The 6000-nt window shown below is 35.4% G+C and overlaps 1 long non-coding RNA gene across 1 annotated transcript in view; it reads left to right on the top strand.

Annotated features, from left to right (window-relative positions):
• The first annotated feature begins 2168 nt into the window (after positions 1–2168).
• The window catches only part of LOC148049183 (uncharacterized), a 48672-nt gene continuing 44840 nt past the window's right edge, over positions 2169–6000 (top strand). Inside the window, exons 1-2 of the long non-coding RNA XR_015695387.1 lie at positions 2169–2382; positions 3455–3613. This is a non-coding gene — a long non-coding RNA (uncharacterized LOC148049183). The remainder of the gene's footprint in view (positions 2383–3454; positions 3614–6000) is intronic.

The following is a 6000-nucleotide window of genomic DNA, read 5'->3' as shown; positions in this document are numbered from 1 at the left end:
GAATGGTTAACAACTGGAAAAACATACTTGATTCAGAAAGATCCAACTAAAGGAACAACACCTGAAAACTATAGACCAATAACATGCTTACCAACAACCTTCAAATTACTCACAGGCATTATTGCAGATAACATGATGGATTATTTGGAAACAAACAACATCTTGCCAGTAGAGCAAAAAGGCAACAAAAGAAGGAGCAGGGGCACAAAAGATCAGCTTCTAATTGATAAAATGATATTAGAAAATTGTAAGAACAGAAAAACGAACTTGAATATGGTCTGGATTGATTACAAAAAGGCATTTGACTCACTGCCACATAGTTGGATCATAAAATGCTTAGAAACAACTGGCATTAGCAAAAATATTACATCCTTTACTGAAAAGGCAATGAAACAATGGAGAACTGAGTTGGCAGTAGGGAATGAGAGCTACGGAATGGTTAATATCAAGCGAGGAATTTTCCAGGGTGATTCACTTTCACCTCTTCTCTTCATCATCGCAATGATCCCACTATCAGTAATCTTAAAAAAAATGAAATTAGGCTACCAAACAGCCAAAAAAGCTGAAAAAATTTCGCATTTACTATATATGGATGATTTGAAACTCTATGGAAAGTCAGAAATAGAAATCCAATCATTGACAAATACAGTCCGAGTATTCAGCACCGATATTTCAATGCAGTTTGGCATGGAAAAATGCGCCACTGTATCCATAAAAAGGGGCAAAATCACTGCATCTGAGGGAATTGAAATGCCCAATGGCCAAATAATTAAATGCAAAGAAAATGAAGCCTACAAATACTTAGGCATTCTGCAGTTGGATAACATCAAGCATGGAGAAGTAAAAACTATTGTCAGGCGAGAGTACACCAACAGAGTTAGGAAAATTTTGAAATCTAAATTGAATGGTGGAAATACAATCAAGGCCATAAATACCTGGGCAATACCAGTTATAAGATACACAGCTGGCATAGTTAACTGGACACAAGCTGATTTGGACCTTTTGGACCGAAAAACCAGGAAACTAATGACAATGCACTACAGTTTACATCCACGTGGTGATACTGATAGACTGTATCTGTCCCGAAAATCAGGTGGCAGAGGATTATTACAAGTGAAGCAAACAGTTGAAGAAGAAAAACATGCACTGGCTGATTATTTAAAAGAAAGTCAAGAACATCTATTAATCAAAGTAAAGAACAAAAATCTACTGAAGGCCCAACAGACGAAACAAGAATACAGAAAAGATGTGATAAAATCAAGAACAAAGCACTGCATGGCCAATTTCTGGAAAAAATAAAAGATAAAGTGGACAGTGAACAAACTTGGTTATGGTTAAAAACAGGTACATTAAAGAAAGAAACAGAGTCACTAATCCTGGCTGCGCAAGAACAAGCTATCCGCACAAATGCCATTAAGGCCAAAATCGAAAAATCCTCTGATGATGCCAAATGCAGACTTTGCAAAGAAGCTGATGAAACTGTTGATCACATACTCAGCTGCTGTAAAAAAATTGCGCAGACTGATTATAAATTGCGGCACAATTCAGTAGCACAAATGATCCATTGGAATTTGTGCAAAAATTATAATATTAAAACAGCAACAAACTGGTGGGAACATCAGCCTGAAAAAGTCACCGAAAATCAGATGGTCAAGATCTTGTGGGATTTCCGTATACAAACCGACAAAATACTGGCGCATAATACACCAGACATCACACTGGTTGAGAAAAATAAGGTCACAATCATAGACATCGCAATACCAGGTGATAGCAGGGTCGCCGAGAAGGAACATGAAAAAATCGCAAGATACCAGGACTTAAAAATCGAAATTCAACGACTATGGCACAAACCAGCAGTGGTAATTCCAGTGCTAATTGGCACACTGGGTGCTATTCCAAAAGCACTGGAATTACATTTAAAACAGTTAAAAATTGACAAAATCACCATCAGTCAAATGCAAAAAGCTGCACTGCTTGGATCTGCACGCATATTACGAAAATACGTTACGACGTCCTAGGCCCCTGGGTGGGGCCCGACTAGTAACCAATGCCAAATCCGGTGAAACAACTGGCCGCTGTGATACAATTGCATAATAATAATAATAATAATAATAATAATAATTTTATAATAATAAAATCCTTAAGAGCATCAAACATCCATATCAATAGATGGATAAAAATGCCAAATTCAGGGCTAACTGTGCAACAACCAATAACATAATAATTGCGATAGCTTTAAAGATGCATGAACTTAATGCCCAGTAAAACTCAAAAGAAAGGAAAAGTCATCAACTATTTGTAGGAATTGGATTACTGCAATATTTCCATGAAGACTGAAAAATCACTTTATTGAATAAAAAAGCAGAACTCTGTATAACTGCAGTAAGTATGGCAGTGATAATTCACAGTTAACAATTTGTAGAGCAGGCTGTCAAACTGGCAGCCTGTGGGCTAGATGTGTCACGTATAGGCCTTGCACACCCCAGCTCCACAAAGGTAAAAAACATTGCGATACATCACGTGATGCTATCGAGTTTGACCCCATGCTCTAGAGTATAAAGCATGTGGAGATGTATACAAGAGACAAAGAGAGAGAAGGGTCAGTGTGTCAGGCACAGAATCAATTGTACTGATTTGAAGACCAGTGACTGGGTTGGATTTTGATGACTAGAATAAGGATGAAGGCCACATTCAAAAAAATAAATCAAATCAAAAGAAAAAAAACCAAGAAAATTAAGGGGATTGTCAAAGCTATCCCACTAATGTTTCATACAATCACAGTTAGATTACATTATAAAATATAAAGCATTTGTTTGACAATTATAGTACTAAACTTTATTAATTCATGAACACAAATGTTCACAATAGCTTATTTAACTTTAACAATTTTTACGCTGTTTTTCCTTTACCCTTTCTCAAACACCAATTAATTTGTTTTGACAGATGCTAAAATATCTTGTGTATTACAACAAAAGCCTGCATTTTTAATTAAAAACATGGTCTCAAGTTTATTCATTTTATGGCCTTAGATTTATACTTTTAAAAAAATACTATCCCTAATGGTAAATCATATTAATGATAGCTTTAAAGAAGATGTGAATAAAAACTTACATTAGAAATTATAGCTCAGAATTATGCAAAATAGAAAAAAGAATGCCAGAATAAAACTGTTGTTATGAATGTATCATATGAAAAAAATGATAGTTGAGCAGTAATTATTGTATTAGGGTGGTAAATAAATAGTTTTTTCAACCATTTCAATGTGATTACTATATTTTTGCTATTATTAGAACCAATTTACTGCAGTTTTAATAAACTATATAATTGTTACTATAGTTTTTTCCCTCCAGCATTATTGTAGTTTAGTTGCAACTTCATGAAATGTAGTTTCATTATGGATTAGTATAATGCTTTCAATTTTAGGTAAAGATAAAAATATTTTTCTTCTTCATAGTGTTTTTTCACAAGTCCAAGGTGTGTCCCCCGCCCGCCCCGGGTCAACCAATGATAATCACTGAGATCCGAAGTGACTGATTGGCTTTGACCTAAACCTGATGTTGTGTTCTGAGAAACAGTGAGTGGCCAAAGTCAGCCACCAGCATTCATGCCTAAGGTAAGACTAGAGCTCACAGTTTTCTGGCTTCTAGCCTATGCCTTAACTACTAGACCAGCCTAACTCTTGAAAGAAGCAATACCAATCCATGATTTAAATTAGATTTTTTTCTAGCTTTTTACGTAACTTTCATTATTTTCTATTACAGGGGAATTGGGTGGTGTGTGTGTGCATGTGTGTGTCCTGTCCCGCCCCCCCCCGATACAATCATATGTGTGTAGACATGATCTTGACTCTCTTGATCCTAACTCTGGTTCATAATAAGTTTTCAAGACATATTATTCCCCAGCTTTGTATACATGAGGCTTTTTACTTCCCAGATATCTCGAAAGCAAATTTTTTTATGCAGTTTTATAGAATTGCTATCACTATTTATTTATTAGACATCTTGTTCAGGAACTTAAGGCAGCATACGTTGTCCCCCCCCCCCCCCCCCCCGCTCTGTGTACAGGTTTGCTGGGTGAGAGTGACTGGCCAAGTCACTTAGTAAGCTTCCATGACAGACAATGAGCAGTGGGTCTCCTCACCTGAAGTCCAAAATATTTGATCACTAAATTACATCAACTCTGATCAATGGAACCTGTGATGATGCAGAGCTAAAAATAATAATTAACTTCCCCAAATATATTGGTTTTTGTTTCATTGTCAGTGTAGCCAAAGTCCTGCATGTTAAGAAACCACCATCAACTTGGAAAACTGAATTCATTCAATGATCTAAGTCATAAACCCAGGATCCTACATAGCAAATGTTCTCCCTATTTTCATGTCTATCATTGTTATTTATTTGCACAATAGATCCGTGAAATTAATTATTTGAGTAGAAGACATTTTTAGAAGAGTCCCAAGACCAGTTTTTATCTTCATCATAAAAGCTTAAATGCCTTTCCCCAATTCCATGAAGGTCATTTCTTCTGTTTGTGGAACTCTTCATTTGAATATGGGCATGATGGTTAGATTGGCTACAATTTAAGAAAAACATCATTTTAATGCCCTATTTTAATGCTTCACTTTATAGTAGTTGGGATGAAAATCATATTTCATAGACATTTCTGTTGACACAATACATTTAGCTGTCAAATGTATTAGATCCAATCATGGAATACAGCATTTCAGCTTTTATTTATTCTTTTCAGCTCTTATTATTTATTTCTCAATCAATCATCTGCAAAACAACTGTATTGTTCAACTTCAGGTAGGTAGGTGTGTCATACAAAATAGTAACAGTTTTCTCCAAATTGCAAATAAAGAACAAGTGTGTTCCATGAGTTCTCTCCTTTAAATCCTAGTTTATTCTTTCTTTATCTTGCTTACTATGCTAAACTGATGCCATGAATAGGATAAAAGAGTGGGTATGGACAAAATCTCAATGAAGACAACTTGGACAGACCAGTATCATTGCCTTTTGGAATGTACAGGAGGTGTCAGGAAAAAAAATCCTTTGTACTGAGTTGGGTAGAAAAATGGAGGAAAGTGTATGGAAGACAATAAGAATGGATATGAATGTGTGTAACAAATTGTGTGTAACAAATTGCAGGAAAGAACATGTAGGTTGTCTCTGTGTGTCTCTGAGAAAGAGACAAAGAAAGAGGACTTATTTCTTTCATTCTATATTTTTCTTCCTTGCGCCAATTTTACTTTTAAATAATCACATTGGGTTCTTTCCTGATTTATTTTGAGGAAAAGGAGGCAGAAATAATTATGGAGGAACCTTGTTTTTCTATTTTGATTTTTCTCACATCACTGGTTGGCAAATCAAACATTACCCCAAGATTATACTGTAGGTCTTATAAGAATACTTACATATCATGGAAAGAATAAAAATGCAATAAATACTAAATAATAGCATCGTATTCCTCTCATTGAAACTCACATACTTTGGCTAACTAATGAGAAGGAAGGACTCACTGGAGAAGAGTCTAATGCTGGAAAAGATTGAGGGTAAAAGAAGAAGGGGATGCAGAGAATGAGGTGGCTGGATGGAGTCACCAAAGCAGTAAGCATGAGCTTAAATGGACTCCAGAGGATGGTAGAAGACAGGAAGGCCTGGAGGAACATTGTCCATGGGTTTGAGATGGGTCAGATACAACTTTGCAACTAACAACAACAATTCATTTCATTTGCTTAATTCAATGTCCTGCAGAAAAATAGAAAGTGAGCAATACCATTCGTACTATTTTTACTGATACACTTCCAGTAATGCAGTACAATTTTCTATATTTGCTATAAATCTCTATACTTAAGGTAGAGAGATCAGCTTCATCTTGCAGTATTAATAATGTTTATAAGTAATCCATACCAATAATTTTTGAAGCATGATTTCATCTTTCTTTAATGAGAAAAAAACTTTTCATGTAAGTTTTGTTTTTTCCCCAATGGTTTTAGAGAAA

Source organism: Thamnophis sirtalis, unplaced genomic scaffold (assembly GCF_051295495.1).
Source record: "Thamnophis sirtalis isolate CommonGarterSnake01/CBP01778 unplaced genomic scaffold, rThaSir2_p1.2 scaffold_2, whole genome shotgun sequence".
Lineage (NCBI taxonomy): Eukaryota > Metazoa > Chordata > Lepidosauria > Squamata > Natricidae > Thamnophis > Thamnophis sirtalis.
Note: the sequence above shows the minus strand (reverse complement) of the source record. Positions and strands in the feature narration are given on the sequence as shown.